The 23,071-nt window shown below is 34.5% G+C and overlaps 1 protein-coding gene and 1 long non-coding RNA gene across 3 annotated transcripts in view; both read left to right on the forward strand.

The window, feature by feature from the left end:
- Nucleotides 1–23,071, forward strand: part of LOC121737131 (thrombospondin type-1 domain-containing protein 4-like) — a 152,392-nt gene that overhangs the window by 114,397 nt on the left and 14,924 nt on the right. The gene's annotated exons all lie outside the window — the stretch shown is intronic.
- On the forward strand, nt 1,261–22,359 carry LOC121737132. Its single transcript, XR_006037102.1, has 3 exons — nt 1,261–1,271; nt 11,212–11,220; nt 22,218–22,359. It is a non-coding gene; the product is annotated as an uncharacterized LOC121737132 (long non-coding RNA).

Here is a 23,071-nt window from a genome sequence, read left to right on the forward strand (position 1 = left end):
ACCTGCCTGGATTATTCACCATGGCGATTCATTCAGAAAATCACCTTTAATAAAAATGATAAACAGATAAAATACCTCGATAAGCAAAACAAGGCTAGGCTATTGACCTTTGGCATATTGGCATTTAAACGATAATATTTGTCAACTCTTTAATTTCGATGATAAATGAATAATGAATTAGAAGTTGGCATCTAAATATTACGTTGATCACTAGGAATGCCTCTAGAACTACTATTTTATTATGTAAATATTTTATAATGCGTGTTTTATTAATGTAAATTAATTTTTAATAGTGATGCTTATAAAATTTCCTACAGTAGCGCCTGTGGTAGCGCAGAGGTGGCATTTGGTAAAAAAAATATTTCAAGCTTTTTGCTGTACTATAACATTTCTTATTCTATCGAATTCGATACTGAAAACAGAAATAATAATGTAGTTTTTCGAACAGTAATTTTATTAAATAAGGTGAAAAGCTTACTAATATAACATAAAACATAATATTATAATAATGGTCGCACGGTAGTTCGCAACCAAGAGTATTTTTTTTTTGTTGACAGTTTATAATGTAGTACTAGAACATTTTTTGACTTGAATATTGAATACTATCAAGCTGATTTTTCGTAAGTTTTTGATAAGACGAATAACAATTTCCTCTGCGAAAATTCTCGGAAGTGATAACTAACAGAGATAGAAAGGACTAAATATTTCGATTTGATAGTAGAGATAAAGCTAACTGGGATCTGTTAGCTACCACTTTCGAGAACTTTCGCAGAGGAAATTGTTGTTCGTCTTATCAAAATGAAGCTACTTACGAAAAATTAGCTTGATAGTAATCAAGTCAAAAAAAATGCTCTAGGGAACCTGTACTAATACGGTACGGTAGTGGCCCGCCAAATCTATTTTTATCAAATACGCCGTTGAAATAGTAACTTGGTGCCCAAGGTCGCACCATTGCCAGGTGATGATATCCGTTTATCTAATTTCCTTATCAGAGTATGTGGGTTACACGGGCGGTATCTGAAAGAACTACATTTGTATAATTTGTTTTTGATTTGGTCTGGTATAATTCTGTGCTAGTAATATTTTGTTTGGGCAATGTTTTTAAATAACTCCGCATCAAAAAGTGGCAAAACGCAATGCTGACATTGTAGCGTGTAAGACACAAGTTACACCTTTTTTACAAAATCAGACATTAGATATAATATGCTTAGAAATGCATTATTTTAAAAATTGATTCAGCTCAAATCATTCGCATCAATTTACTATTATATGTTTTATCAAATTCTACAAATAAACTTTCTAAATCTGTAAAATAGTATCCAAATATAATTTTTCAGATTCTGTAATTTCATAAACTCTGAACTCTCTCCAACAACATAATATGTACTTAGTTAATTATTTAGTAAGGAGTTGGTAGAACTTAGGGATGTGTTTGTTATTTATTAAACGGCCAAGTCCCCTCTGGGCTCTGGATTAATATTTGTTCTTACTTCACTTAAGCGGGTAGTCTTGGCTGTTTGATTTCATCTGCTATCTGTTTGTCTATTAAATAAAAAGCTAACACTTCTATTAAAATAATTGAGAAAAGTCGTGTTACTTATTAAAAACATTACAAATATATTTTTATCTTTTGAACGAACTAAAAAATGTAAAATAGTTCAAATGTCTAGAATATCTTCTAAAAAAATGTAAAACTAGTCTAGTTTTTTAATCACCCGCATTTTTCTCATCATCTCAACTTGGAACAAGAGATAAAAAATGCGAAAACGTTGCGCCACGGCAAAAGATACCGCTAGAAATTGGGTCAATTACAAAATATAATAAACATTGCAAAGACATGTCCTCGACGCCCTACCATAACAGTTTACTCGCCCCAAATTACAGAAGGGCCTGAATTTTATCTCGACTTTTACGCCTAGTGTTAAATATTCTACCCGTCTCTGTGGTTATAAATTTGGTCGCGGAAAATATAAGAGGACCACATGCTAGCAGAAAAACATGTAGAAAATTGAAATAGAAAAATAAATAATGATGATTTTGAGAAATATGTCGCTGTTTTTATTTATGCAGGGTGTCAAAACAAGTTAGGGTTTAGATGTATTCCTAGTACTTATAGTGTTTGTTAGAAAAGTAGCAGCGCTGCGAAACAAATTTTTGTTTATTATTGTATGAACAATTTAATGAGGTTGGGGTATTTCTAGTGAACATGAAAGTAAAAGTAACTATTTTAGTCCCGCTACTCTTACGGTAGAGTTTACTGTGAAAGTAGCAGTATGAGTGAATACAGCATAAGCATTACGCACCCTTAAGTATTATCATTTATCACTACGTTTTGTTACACCCTGTATTAAGTCGATCTAATCGTCAAAGATGTACCAAAAATAATATACTATGACTAGAAGTTTTTTTTTTCTCTTCTTAAAATATATTTGGCATGAAATTGGACACTTTTTTACACACGTTTAATTAGAATTAACGTCGGTTTTGCCTTTTGGCAAATTTTCACGAAAGCAATGAACTTTAGCGGAAATGTCTATCAAACTGATGGGTCATGACTTATGACGTCTCTACCTATATAGGTCTACCAGGATCTGATGGCAAATTTTGACAAAATTTTTTTTTTCAAAAAATATCCTTGATTATTTGATAAATTTTTATTCACACAGAATAAGCCGCTATAAGGAGAAAAAGATCAAAATAATATTTTATTTCAATTACCCCGGTATTGCTAGTATCAATTTATTTTCTCAATTTTTGCCATCAGATTCTGGTAGACCTATAGTAGATAAACTAGATAGCATTTTTGTCATATTAATATGTCCATAAGAAATTTATGACAAAAAAAAAACCTAACTGAATGAGTATAAATTAACAGATAATTACATAGTTTCAAATTATATTGTAAGTTATCATTGTTCAATGAGATAAAAGATAAAGACAGTAAACAAAAAGTTTTTTTCGACGTTTGGCAACATTTCTGTCAATATTCTGACGTATGCGCCAGGTCGGATTTCGGTCGCATTTACTGTATTGCCGCGGCCGCACATGCGTCTATCGTACGAAGCTTCGTGCTATGAGACGATACCATTGGACGATACAGATCAGGAGCAGATCGTCCAATGGTAGATTTAGTTTTAAGCACGAAGCACTACGCATGTGCGGCCGCGGCATATGACGTATGTGCTAGTAACGCCCTGTGCTCCGACTTTAGCGCAATATTTCCTTTTCAATTATAGAATAAATATGTCTAGACAGACATTTATTACACCTTAATTGTAAGTAGTAAACGTAAACATAGTTTGATTAAATTCTTTTACTTAAACCAATTTTTCTCTTGTGTTTATGTGCTTATTTTTACAGTTACTTTTGCTCAAAAATGGGCGTAAGTACGAAGTTACTAAGGATGGGTTGCACCAGAGGCGTGGTTAAAGTTAAAAAGTTAAAGTTGTGATCAAAGTTATGGTTATAGACGTTATAGTTAAGGCTAATTTTAACTTTAACCTTAACTTTGATCACAATATTTGACAAATGACAGCTGGTCCGACAAGGCTATAAATGAACGTGGGCTCTGCTGGTAAAGGAGAACTGTCAAAAATGGCGTTTTTGTATGACAACAGCGTTAGTTCCTTTTTTCGCCACGTTCATTTAAAGCCTTGTCGAGCTCAAGGTTATGATTAAATATGGCGTCCATTTTTTACTTTAACCAAAGATTTGACATTTTGCATTATAGTTATAGTTAAAGCTATAGTTAAAGTTACAGTTATAGTTAAAGTAAGTTGATGCAACCCACCCTAAGTTTACTTCCTTACTAGTTAAAATCAACATCTGCTATAACAATTAATTAATACACTTATCAAAGCTAAGTGCTTGATTCATACATTCCACGTATTTCCGTGAATATACGGTTTACATTAAACAATGTACTGTGAATTGGCTGAATTGTATGAAAACAATAGTCATCTGTTCGACACATATCTTTATCTTAAAGTTGAAGTTGCGTAAACGTTTTGTAACGCGTGTACAGATTTGTAAAAATTGATTCATAGGCGGATGATGGACCTACGTAATTTGGTCGGGTTTTATCGAACCGGCAGACGACTAACATTGACTTGAGCAAGGATACGTCTTTAAAGTGGCATCTTAGTTACTTTATAAAAGTATACAAAGCGGGCACAAAAATCACTACCGCAAAAAAACCGTTTAAAAATAAGGAAAGAATAAAAATTGTGTACAAGATTTAGAGCCTGTTTCACCACTTCCTGATAAGGCTATCCACCAATTAACGTGACAGATCAAGTATGGAGAATCTGTCAAAAAAGTTGTGGATAGCCTATTCGGCACTTTATCAGAAAGTGGTGAAACAGGCCCTAAGAATAATAAAGATATCTCACCTATTAATTTGTCGTCCGAAAACAAATGAAGTTACAACATAAAGTATAAGACAAATTGAACTATAAATCGAAGTGCGTTATCGCTTTTGACATTATTTAGTAACAAACTAATTTAACAAACTAATCAACACCTATAATTTTATATCCAACACATGGTATGTTAGCCACTCCTACAATTATTATCAAATGCAATTAAGTAACATGTTTTAAATCTAACAACCTGTAAAGTAATTGCTTACTGTTAGTTTAAATTGTTTTGACACGTATACTTTATTATGATATGTAACGCTTTAGTATAATAGGTATAATTTTAATAATATTATCAAGACAGTTAAATTCTTCGTTTACTATTATAGTTTAATATTTATTTACTAAAATAGAAGTCTCAAACGATAAAATTACTGAAGATAAAATCACAAGAATGTCGTCGACATAAAATGCGAATGGTCAAAATTTAGAGCACATTAAAATTACAAAGGTTTCAACAAAACATACGTTTTGATTTATCGTTTTCCAAAGGAATCATCGTAAAATCATAAATGATGGTGCTGTAAAATATTAAAACAAAGATACGGGGCTTGGAGTTACGCCAAAGCTTATTGCTCCAGCCAGTCATTCACGCACAGAATTGTTTTTCAAAGACTCATTCATATATTCGTTACTAAACACCTGCTTGGTTCTCCGACCTGAAATAGAGCTACGCCGTAAACAAATGGTTTAGAACTTCTAATTATTATGATTCGCACTTACGCACATTTGCGTAAATAAGGACTTTAAGAAATAATTACAAAAGAACTTAAAAATTAAAGTATGAAAATAATCGCAAGAGTTACAGTTATTTTTGATATACTAGTAATTACGAAGTAAGCTAATAGCAAATACTAAAATTAATTACAAAGTAATGTAGATCAAGATTTAAATTCTATTGATGTGACAGTTAATGCCTGTTTAAACATTTTTGCGTCAAAGTGTAAAGACCAGGAAAGGTCTAAAATAGACTTCCCTTCAAAGGAGCCAGTGCCTCGGCCCTGAAGCTGTGACGCAGAAAGTTCCATAATAAATTCTAAATCAATACAGATGATATCAATGTTATTTACAGATATAAATGTCTACCTTGCCCTTGGCGGAAACGTTAAACTTTGACGTACATACAGACGTTAAATTAAAATCGTTAATTGACATGCATAGGATGTTAACTAAAATAGAACTTATAAAATTAACTGTAATCATAATATTACGTAGTTTCCGTATTTTTAAATTATCTTTTTCACTTTGTGAGTGTTGGTTGTAAATATTCAAGTTTAAAGTTTTGAAAATATTTGGCCTTTGCAAAAATCACTAATTTTTGTAAAGGCCAAAATTGTTTAGATTTTAGCATATTATAATTTTTGATAATACTAATTAACATTAACAAAGTTCTAGATGTGTAATATAATGTTTTAGCAAAATAAATTATTATGTAAAAGTGCTTCAATCTTGGTGTGGTAGTTTTGGTATTCCTGAAACAAGATCCGAATTTCTTTTATTTCCGAAAAAAATGCGATAAAATTTAGTAAGACGATAAAGATGTTAGTGTTGTTAGTGTTTCGGTGGGCTACGACTTTATTCTGACCGTAATTAAACCCGGGGTTGCCAGTTAACGATGTTTTTATGAACGCTGCTAGATGGCTTTCATGTAGCACGCGTAAGAAAACACGTAAATTTTTCCTCTTCATTGAAAATAGTCATGACGATTTATTTTCGAAAACAATTTGTATAGTAAACCACACGGCAAGAAATCAGGCACCACACATCATTTTCAAAATCGCAAATTAGAAAAAAAAAACCTCGATTTTGTTTTTTTTTCTATCGTGTCAAAAATAATTTATAATTAAGTACTATAAATTATAATACTTATATCTAAATGCAATCGACCTTGTACATTATGTAACCGTGTAGGTGTGAACTGTGAATAAACACGTCACCGCGCAATGCATACAGCTTATCAGCCAATGTCGACTGACCATCGATGCACGTTTTTCAAGGTGCTGCTGTGCTGATTTTTTGGCTACCTAGTTTATTATGTTGCTTACTTTTTTATGGTCGTGTAATTGTGATTTTTTGGCTTATTGTGTCGCTAATTTTTGTCTTCAAAAATTACTTTTTTTCGTGATCGTGTGATGTTGATTTTTTGGCTATTTAGTATTTACCTTTGTTGTTAATTTCTGTCATCAAACTAACGTTTTTTCTGGACTTTTATAACTTCTCGAGTTTTAATAAAATGCATAATATAATATTCAGGTTTGTAGAAGCTTATGAGTTTTGTTTTGATACGAAATATGTTTACTTTCTCGGTGTAAACATGACTCATGTAGGAAAAATTCCACAATACAATAATAATTTCAGTGCTGTCTCTGATAGCATTCAGGTCATGTTTGTTAATGTTATTTGAAAATTTGTATCTCGCCTTATCAAGGCACATTTTCATGAACGATATCAATTTAATGTAAATATTTATATCAACTTGTCGCTATACGTATAACGTATATTATATACACTGAAATATACAGGGTGTCACAAAACAGTGACAATAATACGCTAAGGCTTAGGATGTGTACATACACAAACCTGGTTAAGCGGGACCTGGCTCAGCGAGAAACCTCTATTATTGATAGTTGCAATGAGGTCCCGGCACTATTTCATTAAATTGCCTCTATTAATGGATTTTTCGAAACTGATTAAAATGAGATTTGAAATCTGAGACTTTTCGAATTGAGACTATGTAGCTCATTAACCTCTATAAGTGAGACAAATTATGATGGGTGTAACAAGTTTTGACAATATGTTTGTTTTCATACATTTAACGTCGCCTATTGTGCATTCTTTTTTGTCAGTACTATCTCAGTTTTTGACCTAAAAACTGAGATAGTAATGAGTCGCGTGATGAACAAAGTGGGGAGAATAACATACCAGAGTCAACCCTGTGTAAAATTATTAAAAACAACGAGGAAATTCGGTCTCGGTGTATTGACGGGAAAGGAAAACTCAAACGAATAAAAGCTTTTAAAATTGAATAACGACACCCATTGACCGCTGTGAGTGCCGGCCTCTGTAAATGAGACCCATGATTTTAAACCAATTGGATAACTGGATTATTGAGAGCCCTTAATAATTGGTACAAAAGTCTTGATCCCTTGAGATCCCAATTAACCAGGTTTCACTGTGGCAGCGTTGAAAAAGCGATTTTTTCATTAATTGTTTATTATGTAAACACCATGCGTCATGAATTTGTTCCTACAAAAGTAAAAAAAAAACTCTTTTAAGGCTGGTCCTTTTACAGGGGACTTATGCACACCCTAAAGCATTATCACTTTGTTTCTTTACAATTTGTATTTGTAACAAAGTTATTTATATTTTATTATGATTATCTTGGGGGCTATGAATTATGGATAATATTATTTTATGTTTCCAATAAATAAAACTATGTTTATTATTCATAATTAATACTTAGGGCTTCGATCTTACCAGGCCTTACGGTAATTGAAATATTACTCAGCTATTTATTTTATTTTTGACTGTATTGTCAAATAACCCGTCGATCGGAAAAACGAGACACAATAGAATTTCTATTGTATCTCGGTCACCGGTGACCGTATGGGGCTTGATGAATTAATTACTGTCTTTAACCTCTGGCCCTCAGAAGCGATGGCAATTTTTGAACGCTACGGTTCGACGTGATTTTAAATTTTTTTTGCGAATGCCACACCTAGGAAAATATTTTTTACTCTTGATTTTAAATTTAAGAATTTGACCTGGGTTTGGCAAAAATCAAAAATATTAAATAAATAATATCGAGAGGCAGAGGAAATAAAATAAAACAATAAAACGGCCTAATATTTTTTTGCTCGCGAGTGTATCTAGTAGTTTTAACAATCGCGTTTATTATTTATATACCTACATATTTAAGCTTAACGTTAATTTTATATTATAACACTGTATCATTTTGTTACGTAAAATAATAAATTATTTCAGTGTGAAATAATGTTCTGAAGACGAATTTTCTTTATTGACTGATAAAGTAACTTTTCGTAAGTGAAATCGTCAAAATGCAGTGTGGAAGCATGCTTTACTTTGGACTACTGGCTATTTTTGCTGTGGTAAGTTTTTGAACCAAGTATTTATATGGAAAAAACAATTACCCTTTTACCCCTAACATATACCATTAACCTACGAATAATAAAAACTAAGGAATCGTAACTCCCATACCGTTTTAAATTTGGTTAATTTTGATCTGTCATGTAACGTCAGCCTAGTACCGCTCAAGATCACCTAAATATTGCAAATGTATTGAAATGTGTACCTAAGGTACACTTTTTTGACAAGTATTGTGGAGCATGTTTTTTGACGGAGTTACTTTTCCTTAGTTTTTATTATTTGTAGCCATCAACATAAAATTATAACATGTATGAACATTGATTGAAAATCTCGAAATTTTAATTCTTAACGTGGCGGAATCAAAAGACGTGAGTGGAAGAAGCAGGTAACTAACAGTTAAAAAATTGCAGTTTTTCGCATAAATGGAGACTGCAGGGCTGGAAAAATGATTTGATATCAAAAAACTGTGCACATTTTATGTATCTAATATAGCAATTTATATTAGCTACATGATGAAGTAGGTAACTTACAAGGTTTGTTAGAGTTACAAGGAAAAAAATGAGCACCTAATTGCCCTTATGTTATAAAATGTTAGCTATAGTTGTTGGCTGGTCCTTCCACTCACATTTTTAATTGTGCCGGTCTGCTTGAGCTAAGACTTGAGGGACTATTTTTATAAAACTTTGTTTCTTGAATTTAGCGTCTTTTTACATTTTTTATTTATAATTTATGCATTTATTTAATCAGACCTGGCGCCTATGTTTACTACTACATTGATTTATATTATATGAATAGATAAAGAAAATTAATTATAGATTTTAAAACAAATATTAGCATTTTATTGCATTTTTACGACTTTGTTTTTGTAAACACTTATTGGGTAGTAATTATTGCCTTTTACATATTAACTATCTACATAATTAGTAATTATAAAATATTTTAAGTCTAGACTTTAGTCTGAACACTAGACAAGTCTAACGCTATAAACGCAATTAGCTAATAATAATATTATTGCTTTTCCTAATGTAGTTTCATAAAAAAATCTAAAACACTAACTTTAACATTAGTAAGATTTATGTTTCAAGAAATAGTATTTCTAACTAACTCTACTCCTTCCGTCGTCAGTTGATAGAGAATAGAGACTGATCTTCTCACCCTTTTTACAACTTTTATTAAAATGTATACTGTATAAATTCTCTATTTTTCATACCAAACATCTAACTGTTGCTTGAAATATGGCTCCACGAAAAAGTGCTAGAATTTCCACGAAAATTGACATAAAAGTCAAATATTGACTCCGCGATCCACATCTCCGCCCGAGTCAAGAATATAGAGTGCCTATGAATTTTAACCGAAATTTTGGGAAAAATGGATTCTTAATTTTAACTGCCTTTGTTTTCCCAGTGCATTTTCGCTCACCCTTGAAACTCTGTTTTTTGTTTCTTGTTTGTTGAAATTGTACCATCTTATTTGGATACTAGTATATTTTGATACCTACATACTAACACTAGTCATTTGATATCTTCATTAAAGCCTTCGATCATAATAGAAACCTGACACGTATGAACTTCAGCGATCACTCAAATTTAGCCTTGAAGATTTTTATTGCAATATCAATTGGTGACAGGATCCTAGTCTAGCGTCTAGACAGGCAATATGAGGGCTATAAATCTATTGAGATATCGACAGATTGTAATAAAATCTTATCGTTTTCAATACAGCCGATACCGTACTTTGCTATACCTATTACAATATTTAAATAGTATCTATACTGTACTCGGTGAAACATGGCGGTAGCGGTCATTGACTCCCTGTCAAAAACTTGTCATTTTCTATACAAAGCCGCGATTGACAACATCTGACACTTCATTGTCAGTCGCGGCTTATATAGAAAATGACAAGCTTTTGACAAGGAGTCAATGACCGCTACCGCCATGTTTCGCCGAGTAGGTACAGTATAGTAGTAACAACCATACCAACATACCATATTCATATCACAGTAGTAAAAAACCAAGACTTTGTCGTCTCATGTAGGTAAAAGTAGTCTGTGTTAAGCCACCTTGATTTTAAGGGCATGGCTTTCCTTCCACACATCATTATTATATAGATAGACAATCATTTTTGTTTAAGAAGCGAAAGAGCAATATTAAATATGGAAAATTTATTTTGCTCTGTCGCTTCTCGCACAAGAACGTGAAAGACAATATTTGCTCGGATCGGCAATCACCATGTTAGATTTTTATAGCAAATTTTGCTCGCAATCACACTGTAGTTTTTGCTGACAGACGATTAAGTCCTGCACAACTTAATTAATATTCCGTGTTCACCTAGATTGTTAGACCCTAGATTTTCAACCCCCTTTCTTATAATTGCTTGCTAAGTGTGAGAATTTAATGCGCCTAACTACTAGAGTTTATAGTAGGGGAGGTAGTGCTATCGTTTGCTAAGTCATTTCATACCGACCAAATGTTTGTCCAGCGGTAGCTTAATATTTATCAATCAATATAATCAGCGTCAGTCGCCGCACCCGTGGTGGGATGTTAACTGAGAGTATTTCAAAGTTGTAAAAAAAATAATTGCGAAAAGTGATTTTATACGGAATGAAAATTTTATGGATGATTATTGAAGTCATGCTTAACCAAAAATGCACCGTCAGCCGTATCACAGACGGGGGATTCAACGTCAGTCGCGTTACGTTATAAATATACGTAGTCACGTTATAAATTAAAATTAAATAGCACCTACTAAACCTAAACGTGTATAATCTAGATATTATGACCTTTATTTAGTGCGAATTGGGATCTTTTTGATGTCAATTCAATACGATTCCCAACAACAACTTTGAGACACTCTCAATTTTTATCCCACCCATACTGGAGTAGCTAACGATCAAAACTCTTATATATTAATAGAATAGTTTTATTGTTACGATTTTCGCTCGGTATGAAATTACTTTTTAAAATGAGCGCGACCTCCCCTACTATTAGGGCAGGGCAACGTGACGAAGCGATGCATTTTAAATGAGTCATTAAAAACTGAACTTTATTGCCCGAAAAAGAAGCTACGCATATTAAGGGCCTTCCCTTACGGAGATTCCGTAATTTACTGTATTTACAGCCTTATAAACTCATAATTTGAAAGCTACAAAGTTATAATAAAAATACAGCAATAATCTTCAGTATATCCACACTCCTTTCCCCGTTTTAAATTTTCTACTTTTGTTTATTATACTCATGATATTAGCTTCCAAAATAATTACCAATTTATTAAAATTGAAGCATTTTAGTATTTACAAATTACGTTTATTTGAAACACACGCCAATAGATCGACAAAATTCTTAACTACATTTTCCCCGTTTTAAATTTTTTTAGATCAATTTTGAAGTAAGATAAGTAAAAAAATAGGATTTTTGTGTGATCTCGGCAACGTGTCAAATGTATGGTCAAGGTCGTTTGCTCGAGGGATGGCCTTTTAACGTAGGTACTTACCGCCTACAGTGCTTACCTGCCTTTTCTAATTTTATTCGCGTCGCCTTGTTACTTTGTAATATGAACTGTCCCTAACTTTTCCCTTGTTTTTTAACACCATTTTTTACATGGGTAAATGCTTTACGCATCCCCGGAGGTTTATCCGAAAGGATATCGTACTGACCAGGGTATGTGTAGTAGCCAGTAGGGTCTACATACTAGAACCCCATGGTGCTCCAATCCTTGCTTAAGGCAGAGCCTATAAAGCTTAAACACCTACGATACTCCCGTCATTCAAAAATACGAAAGATTCCAGACACATTTCAGTTAAGATTTTCTTGAAATTCCTCTGTCGTTACCTCATTGTAGGCCATAAAGTGTGGCATTGGCCGCAGTTGTAAATTTAGTTATTATTTCACGGTTAATGTTTCTTTTGTAGTCTGTATGTTACCGCTAAATAGTCGCTCTAGATGTCTCTACTATTCACATTAATTAGACTTTATTGCTATTAGAATAGAATATTAATTTTGATGCTTATAAGCTTGAGAATTTTTTTTTTATAATTTAAGAATTATAATTTATATGAATATGATTATTAAAACAACTTATTAAAGTTTTTAATTAGATAATTAGTTGGTTATTATTTATTCAAAACTGGATGTTACTGCAACTTTGTTTGCTCGGAAACTCATTTTTAGCGCGAAAACAGAGGCCGTAGCCAAAGTCCCTTTCGGTAAAAACGATGACGAAATTCCTTAATAATATGTATGGGATTTGACAAATTAGTCTTTGCTAGCGAAATGTCATTTATCGATGACTTATGTCAAACCGCATACATTTTGATAACGAATTTCGTCATCGTTTTCAACGAAAGATACTTTGTCTAAGGGGCATGTACGTATATTATACGCAATACGCAACATTTTCAAGTAAAAAAACTATTCTACATTTTTACCGAGGCTCAAAAAATTTCCTATATTGTTAAAGAACAGACGGTATACAGCAGCTTATTCGATAAGAAATAGGTACGGACAAACCATAGATTAAGTATTATAGTATAGATGTAGTCTTAGCCCGTCATCGCATGGTCATTTTGTGCTTATTTTCATACAAGTAGTGTGCGTTTATTTTCTTGAATATTTCTATTTGTCGATTATTTCGAAGCACATTATGATACAGGAAAGAAAGTCAATTAGTTCATCGTTTCGATTAACTATAGTTAAGTGATGAGAATCCGTAAACACACGTAAAATGCTATGCATTTTTTATAGCCAAATTATTAAATGATGTGACATTTTTAGCACTAATGCCTTATGTAGCACCAATAAGGGATTAATAAACTTATAAATTATCTTTTAGCTTACAAAAATACCGATTGAAAAGCCCAAAAAACGTTATTTTAAAACTTACGTATTTAATGTTAAATCCACGTGTTCGAGACATCCTTTGACCATTCTTTAGTCAGTTTATTATTTAGTGGAACCACGAAACTCAACAATATCTAGCATAAAATGTTCACTAAAAACCTTTATTAACACTTTTATTACATGAAATATGCCGACCGACTCCTGTAAGTAGGACATAACATTACACGCTTTTGACGCTTGTATACCGATATAAGGCTCTCTCCAGTCTATAGTACCTCAATGGGACAAACTAACATACTTTGCATTGAAATAATTTTGATTGACGTCGATAACGATTTTGACTTAAGAGGAAACGTAAGGTGTCTTAAATAGAGTATGATTTAACGGCCGGGTACTGTCATCTCGGGGCTAAAATGGTCGCTTTGAAGAATCATGATATAAATCATAATATGATTCATTTTTCTAAAATCGCAAAATGCAACTCTGCTTGCAATTCATTTCTGTATTTTTGTACTGATTTGACATTTGTCAGTTTGACAGTTTTGACAATTCATTTGCTGAATTGATTGAGAGGAATTGCTAAATGTGACCATTTTAGCCCCGAGGAATGTCTTACCTTCTCACCTTGACCGTAACACGAGCTGAGAGGAATGTTGGCGCCATCTTACACATTGGCGCCATCTTACATGTTAGCGCCATGTTAGCCGGATGTCACGTCGCCAAATCTTTGTTTTACGAATTTTTGTGTGCACACCAAACATTATTGTTTGTTAATAAACACCAGAATCAGTTTTATTTGTCCATTTATGATTTGCAAATATAATTAAGTTAATAGATTATAAAATAATTCTATTGATTCTTGGGACTATTGTCTGCCACTTTAAACATGCATTTAGATTTTAGACAGCCTGAGATCGAAACAACATGTAAAGTATACGAATTAGGCCCAGAAAATCTTTGCGAATAATTACGAGTAAGTATAATATATATTAAGTATAAATATGTTGAAAGAATTTGATTTGGAGCCTTTTCGAGACCACTGACTAGTAAAGTAAGATGACTAACATACTTGTATTCTAGTTATTATAAGATATATTTTATATGTTAGTGTTTTTTTTTATACAGGCTTACGGGGGACAAGGGGCCTACGGCTGCCGTAGACCCCCTGTTCCCCCCCTTGTCACATCTTGTCACACTCGGCAAAACCCCTCCCCCCACCCTTTATGCGAACGTATTTTATGAACGGCCCCTAAGTGGGATAGTCTAAAGTAATTCTGAAACGTATTACCCAGACCTGAATGAAACTCAAGGCAACTTTACATTAAATACACCGCAGAAAGATCTCTTCCTCTGTTAACATATTTACGTAGTTAATGGTACATCCGACGGATTTAACCTCATCGTCCATCACCGACGAGTGGTTAGCCTACCTCGCACACTATAACTATTATTTCCGAATAAACATGCTATCGACAAGTATTTTTTACTAATGTAGGTCGGGAATTGCGGCTTCCCAAAGGGCCCCATACACTGCTCATCGATTTACACTGATCTCGGGCTGATCTAACCGGATTGATCGGACGGATGCACAAGAATTCATTTAAAGACTCTCGTCTTGTGCGAATTTAACCATATTCTATGTTTTCTATAAAACCTAACGCCAAATCGCCGTCTGGTTTTCTCGAAATAGAATTAAATTATGGGTGGCGCTAGTTTGAGTTATGCCCCTTAGCACTTTTGATCGACAAACGTCGAATATGCGAACAAATGAAGAACACTATTAAATAGATAAGCTACTGTTAAAGCTTCAGAAACTGAGTAAAAGAGACAAACAATTATTATTAATGATAATAATTGGCGATGATAATGATAGTAATGTGTAGAGGGAAAGGAGGGAGGCTTTTGCCCAGCAGTGGGACACAAACGGCTAGTAATAATAATAAGACAAAAAGAAACGAAAAATAACAATAAAAAAACTTGAGAGGTGTCAAGGGACACCCGAATGGAACGAAGTTATTTCTTATGTTCAAAAAACCTGTAAGTATACATTATACATAATATACTTACACTCAAAAAAATATTTAAAAAAACGCCATCTATTCACGCCCAGGAATACTAACAACGCCCTCTGCCACTACCATGCAGGTAGTAATAAAATAGTCGAGGTCAAATATCGATCTGTCTAGCCCCCTTTACGCCGAACGCGCGATAAGGAACTTCGTTCCAAAATTAATATTATGTAATACTAGATGACGCCCGCAACTCCGTTGCACCAAAATTACATTTATCGCGCGGGAACCGTAAATTTTTTCGAGATAAAAAGTATTCTATGTCCTTTCCTAGGACTCAAAGTACCTCTGTACCAAATTTCAACCCAATCGGTTCAGCCGTTTAGGCGAGAAGAGGTAACAGACAGACAGACACACTTTCGCATTTATAATATTAGTATGGAGTATGGATTCACATACGCAATACAACTATCGAGTTCATTTTCCTAAATAATTTTATAAAACTCATGTCTCGTAATATCAATAATATGTAAGAGAATATACATATAAAAATATTATAACCCTGTGCTTTTTACATAATAATTACATGTCATTGTTCCACTGTTTGCTGTTATGAGGATGGCCTAGTTCGGCGCGATTCGTCGCACACACCTCTGTACATTTGTTTTCTTAGACTCAATAGCTAATTTATATTATCTGATACAAATGGATGACCCAATTTTCGGCCATACAGCCATACACGACTGACGACTGCCATTGTCTTTAGCGGGTGTTTCCATTGTCAGCACGGCAACGGTATGCGACTTGCCGAGCGTGTCGAAGTAATGTAGGGCTTACAACGTTCATCTAAACTCTAAACATGAAATAATCACGTTGGGGTCACCAATGTGGAATATACGTGTGGAGGCCGCAAAGGAAGATCTTCCGACCGAGCGAGGTGTTAGTGTCTAAACACACTAGGCCGAAGTTACGCGGCGAAAATTCCGCATGATTACGCCCGCAATGTATTTTTAATTGCCAATGACACACTATTTCGTCGCGTTCCATTCGTATATTGTATGCGTTTGACATTGCGGACGTAATCATGCGGAATTTCCGCCGCGTAACTTCGGCCTAGTGTGTTTAGACACTTATGCTCGGTCAGGTCGAAGCCCACGTGACAATATACCGACGCACTGAGAAAACTTCGATAGCGCGATGCAGGAATGAAGCGCTAATTGTGGGTACCGCCACAGATAGACAGCGGAGCATGAAATGCTTATAATTTTAGTCACATGAGAAATGATATTTAGCATTCATTTTAGCTAGGTGCGAAAATATACTTGTGCTGTATGTGGGTCATTTGACGAACTGCCTCATCAGCGTTGTTGGCTAAATTGCCTAACTATGGCCATGTGAATCCTAAATTAGTCATTTCACTTAGTTTCCTCGCACACGGTCATGACAAATATCATACACATTAGCATGTACGCGAATTAAATCTATTTGTGATTTTTCCTGTTCAGTTAAGTTTTTTCACAAAACTTTCAAGAGAAGCCAAAAGAAAATCAATAAGGAATTTTCTGGGAACCGCAGATTTTGCAAACAAACAGGTTTGGTCTACCCATTGGTCCACTCTATTATCTGTTCTAAAATCTGTTCTGTAGTTCGTCAGTCCTATACATTCAGAATGCGAGAGAAAATTTATTTTACGTCGAGTGTGGTCTTACTATTCTGGCAATGGCACGGGCCACGGCACGTCGACGTCCGGTAAGTGGAGAGTGGAGACACAACACACTATCACATATGGAAATAAAATTGCGTACAGATGGTGGATTTATTATCCTTTTTCGGTGCCCCGCAGATTTTGTTGTGACTCATCAAGTGTCTATTTACATGACGTGGCGGTGTCATGCGTCACCATGTTGACACTACTGGTGATTGGTAATTTGGTACAACTTGGGAGTCTACCAGATGTTCCGTAGATTTTACCATATTAGACCTAGATTTAAGAGCTATACATAGAGGTATATGATATATCCATACTTCCATATCCATACTAATATTATAAATGCGAAAGTGTGTCTGTCTGTCTTTCTGTCTGTTTGTCTGTTACCTCTTCACGCTCAAACCGCTGAACCGATTTTGTTGAAATTTGGTATGGAGATACTTTGAATCCCGGGATAGGACATTATACTTTTTTATCCCGGAAAAATGTATGGTTCCCGCGCGTTAAACGAGTTTTGGTGCAACGGAGTTGCGGGCGTCATCTAGTAATTATATATATTTATATATTTTTTAAATATATTAAATTTTTATACTTAATCAAGTTACTAACAAACTTTTTTTAATAAAATTAGGGGGCAAACCAGCAAACGGGTCACCTGATTTAAAGCTACTAACGTCTCCCATGGACAATTTATTTGCAATCTTAAAAATATCCTCTAAATAAACTCCTTGGATACATCGTATCAGATATAATTTATATTACTATGAATCTAAAAAATAAAAGTGTATAGAATTTTTTACGGCCATTAAAATGAAGAAGAAAGTTATGTTTTGGGCAAGCCGAAAGAACATTACAGCCTTTTAAATCAAAAGTCTACTTAAATTAATAGCTGAAGTTAAGTCTCGTACTTAAATTAAACGAACTTGACGGAATTCATTAGTGTAATCACATACAAATTACATAAAAAAATTGGCCAAGTGCGAGTCGGACTGGCGGAAGAAGGGTTCCGTACCATTATAGAGCAAAATTAGGCCAACAATTGTGTTTTTTGTATGGGAGCCCCCGTTAAAAATATTAAAGTACACATATAACGAAGAACTTTGTGAAAAAATCAATTACCTACCTGTTGCCATTATTGATATAGAGCAAAAAAGGCCAAAAAATCACGATTGTTGTATGGGACATGGCTATGGCCCCCCTTAAATATAAATTTTATTTGTTTTTAGTATTTGTTGTTATAGCAGCAACAGATATACATAATCTGTAAAAAAAACAACTCTCTTGTATGGCTGGTCTCTGTCTCTAGCTATAAGTTCTTGAGTCACAGCCTGGAGACACACAGACAGACAGACAGACAGACGGACAGACAACGAAGTCTTAGTAGGTAATAGGGTCCCGTTTTTACCCTTTGGGTACGGAACCCTAAAAAGGTAGAACTAAAATTGTCTACGTTATCTAGTAGTAAACGAAAAAGAATCAGATATTTGTGAGAAATGACGAAATCCCAATTTGAGGAGTACTTAACTAGTAAGTACTAATTAGAAATCGATTTGAAAGGGTTTTTAATTTGGGAGATGTAAAAGTTTTAATACTTTTTTATTTACGATAATGATAGAGGTGTAGAGAGGTTACACAAGTACGAAGGTGATAAACTTATACAGAAAAATACGTGTGCCGCTCGGTGACTGCCGCGATAAAGCATAGCATTTTTTAGGGTTCCGTACCCAAAGGGTAAAAACGAAACCCTATTACTGAGACTTCGATGTCTGTCCCTCCGTCCGTCCGTCCGTTTGTTTGTCTGTCTCCAGGCTGCAACTAAAGAAGCGCTAGACTTAGAGGTTCAATATTAATTTTTGATACGTTTTTCTTCTTTTATATTGTCCAAGTTTCCATTCTATAAAGACCAGATAAAATGTTAAATAATGATAAAGTATCAAATAATATTTAAACCTTGCTAACACCATATATAACTCTAAATTACAGTGGTTATCCACAAGCGGTCTCGGACCGCACGTAAGTGATTATGCGACGAAAATAGGTGGTTACAGGTTAATAAATTGTCGCATATTACTGTCTGACTCCACAATTCTGTCGTTGACAAACAACTTTGTTGTCGCGTTATGTTGTCCAGATATTTTGTGGTCTGTGAACTTCGTGAGACGAACCAGAGTCAATATGTTGCCAATAATCTGTATTTATGATTTCGAAGTTAATATTATGACCTCTGACATCCTCTCCTCTCATTAACGGCTTAATGTTTTAGAGTTATTTCATAAACTAACTGTCCCGGTGAACTTCGTGTTAATTTAAAACCTTCCCTGGACTTCTACGAATATTTAAAGACTAAAATTAGCCCAATCCGTTCAGCCGTTTTCGAGTTTTAGCGTTACTAACACAATTGAAAATCCATTTTTATATAATACTAGCTGTCCCGGTGAACTTCGTGTCACTTTAAAACCTTCCCTGGACTTCTACGAATATTTTAAGACTAAAATCAGCCCAATCCGTTCAGCCGTTTCCGAGTTTTAGCGCGACTAACACATTTGAAAATCCATTTTATATATAAGACTAGCTGTCCCGGTGAACTTCGTGTCACTTTAAAACCTTCCCTGGACTTCTACGAATATTTTAAGACTAAAATCAGCCCAATCCGTTCAGCCGTTTCCGAGTTTTAGCGCGACTAACACATTTGAAAATCCATTTTATATATAAGACTAGCTGTCCCGGTGAACTTCGTGTCACTTTAAAACCTTCCCTGGACTTCTACGAATATTTTAAGACCAAAATCAGCCCAATCCGTTCAGCCGTTTTCGAGTTTTAGCGCGACTAACACATTTGAAAATCCATTTTTATATATAAGAAGACTAGCTGTCCCGGTGAACTTCGTGTCACTTTAAAACCTTCCCTGGACTTCTACGAATATTTTAAGACAAAAACAGCCCAATCCGTTCAGCCGTTTTCGAGTTTCAGCGTTACTAACACAATTGAAAATTCATTTTTATATATAAGATATAGATTAATTACAATAAGTAATTACAATAATAAAAGTGTTTTGTTACGTTTTTCATTCGAGTTTTTGATATTCAGAAAATAAGCGTCATGAATTCATCTTTAATTATTTTATTCTTGTATAGTTATCTGATGTCCTCACCCAGATGATTAGACACATGACTACATACTTAACTTTCATTTATTGAAGACTTTTCCATAAAATCCACATTATTTTTTCTATCAAATTAATAATAATAATTATTATTTATTTATTTCAAATCATAATACATTTAAAGCTTATAAATACATAAGACATATTTAAGATAATCACAATACAAATTCAGTTGTTATCGTTGGGAGCTGTACTAGTTAAAACTGTGACACAGCTCCCAAAAAATTCTTCATTAAATTAAAGATAAATATTATTACAACCATTAGCTATATTGTATGCGATCGTAAAAGCTTATAATTAGAAACTACAATAGCGTTTTAAAATGCACCCTTTAAAATTGGCAGCATAACTCAAAAAACTACTTGATAACCCCCAATTTCCCGGGAGAACAACCGCCAACGTAATTACAACGGGGACCAGCCACTTCGTTTATAATTCAGCCAGTTCCTTTATAATTCAGCCGGCTCAAACTCGACCGCATAATGAAAAGCCAGCACGGTCTAAGCTTTTGTCTTAGGGTTTTACGGGAAAAGCTAATTGAAGATTTGCAGTTTTTATTGCGATAATCCCTAGGTGACTGAAGTTAAAAGCTTAAAAGGGACGAAAGTATTTTTTTATTAATTTATTATTATTATTATTAAACAAACTTATCTACTATTACAGGATAACCCAATACAGAAGATATTTATAGGAACTTAAACATTACAACACAAATTTAATTACAATTTACCGCTAATATAATGTAATTAAAAAAAATATAAAATTAAGTATAGTAAACAATATCAAATAAGCCTTTATGATAACATTTAAATTTTGAAATCTCTATTTAATCTCAGAACTCTATTTATAAACTCTACTAATCCATTTTCATACTTTTACTTTTACCTATGCTTTATTACTTTACTAATATTATAAATGTGAAAGTGTGTCTGTCTATCTGTCTGTTACCTCTTCACGCTCAAACCACTGAACCGATTTTGCTGAAATTTGGAATGGAAATACTTTAAGTCCCGGGAAAGGACATAGGATGCTTTTTATCCTGAAAGAATGTACGGTTCCCACGCGATAAACGAATAATGGCGCAACGCGTCATCTGCTTCTGCATCTGCATCTGCTTGGTATGGAGATAATTTGAGTCCTGGGAAAGGACATAGAATATTTTAGTCCGTGCTATATACAGGGTGTAACAAAAATAAGTGATAATACTTTAGGGTGTGTATGTGTTCCCTGTGAAGAGATCACTGTGAAAGTAGCAGCGCTGAAAGACCAAAATTTTTTTTCACTTTTGTATGGGGAAACTCGTGACGCTCGGGCCCTTGCCCATACAAAAGTGAAAAAAAAAATCGTTTTTCAGTGCTGCTACTTTCACAGTGATCTCTTCACAGGGAACACGTACACACCCTAAAGTATTATCACTTATTTTTGTTACACCCTGTATACAAATTTTGGCGTAGAAATACCCTCAGTCTCAGAATTTGTATTTTTTTTTACGAAAAATGCACAAGGTGATTTTACGGGCAACATAGTTACTCGTAGTAATAAATATTAATTTTATCTTTTTTTTTATTACTTACTTTCTTTAATCTGAAAGCGTTATTTCGCTACTACACGCATATTATACTTACACCCGGCTTCTAGTAACACAACAATCATTTAGAACAATAAACATAAATAGTCGTATAAATCTCACATGAAAAGTTATTATGAGTCCATTACATGCTATTTCGGTTCACATTTGCATTTCAATTTGGCCACAAATTGCATATAACCGTTTCGTCCTTGTCTACGGACACTTGTAACACAATTGATGTAATAGATAGTTGACACCGACAGCTGACGACTAAGAGCCCCCACAGACTACAGACTTTTAGTCGTATTGACTAAGTTGGGGTTTCAGTACATATCGGCCGATCCAAATCGTTTAGTGTGCGCACCTTCATACATCTTCGTACTGATTAAGCTTTCGATTAAACTAAGGGTCAGCGCAGACAGAAAGGAGCGCAGCGGAGAGGATTTTACTAACGCACTTGAAAATAAACTTTAAAATGATTAAACTAAAGTGCATAAATGCTTGAACCTTACGAGAAATGCTCGCGCGTCCTCGAGGATACGCGGGAATCCCTTATTGCACTTTTTTTTAAGAGCCTATGCTATCCCACTGCTGGGCAAAGGCCTCCCCCAAGTCCTTCCATTCATCCCGATCCATTGCCACCGTCGGCCAGCCTGGCTTGTATGTGTCAAGTTCATCGCGCCATCTTTTGCGAGGTCGACCGCGGCGGCGTCGTTCATCATCAGGTACCCAGTCTGTGGCGATATTTGCTCAGCGGTCAGGATGCATACGGCTAATATGACCCGCCCAATCCCATTTCAGTTTGGCAGCCTTTATGCCTATGTCTGTTATACCAGTTTTGGAACGCAGCGTGCTATTTCTTATTCTATCTGTTAATCTTACTCCCAATATGCTGCGCTCCATCGCTCTTTGGCACGCCCCGAGATGGAACCGTTGCTACTCAGTCAATGACCAGGTCTGTGCGCCGTAGGTTAGGACGGGTAGAATACACAATGTGTATTCTACCCGTCCTAACCATGTCCCGTCCCAATGTGTATTACACATGTCGACGAGTCTGCGTTTCAGGGAGATTGGTAGATCTCCCTTCATCAGCGTCTTCATGGACCAGTAGCTCCTCCAGGCGTTTTCTATTCGTCGATCGACTTCCTTACCCTGTCTATTATCAAAAGAGACTAGCTGGCCCAAGTAGATATACTCGTCGAGATATTGTATTTCTTTACCGTCTACCTCAACCCTACGTTTTTTGCAATTGGTCATTATT

Source organism: Aricia agestis, chromosome 20 (assembly GCF_905147365.1).
Source record: "Aricia agestis chromosome 20, ilAriAges1.1, whole genome shotgun sequence".
Taxonomy (NCBI): Eukaryota; Metazoa; Arthropoda; class Insecta; order Lepidoptera; family Lycaenidae; genus Aricia; species Aricia agestis.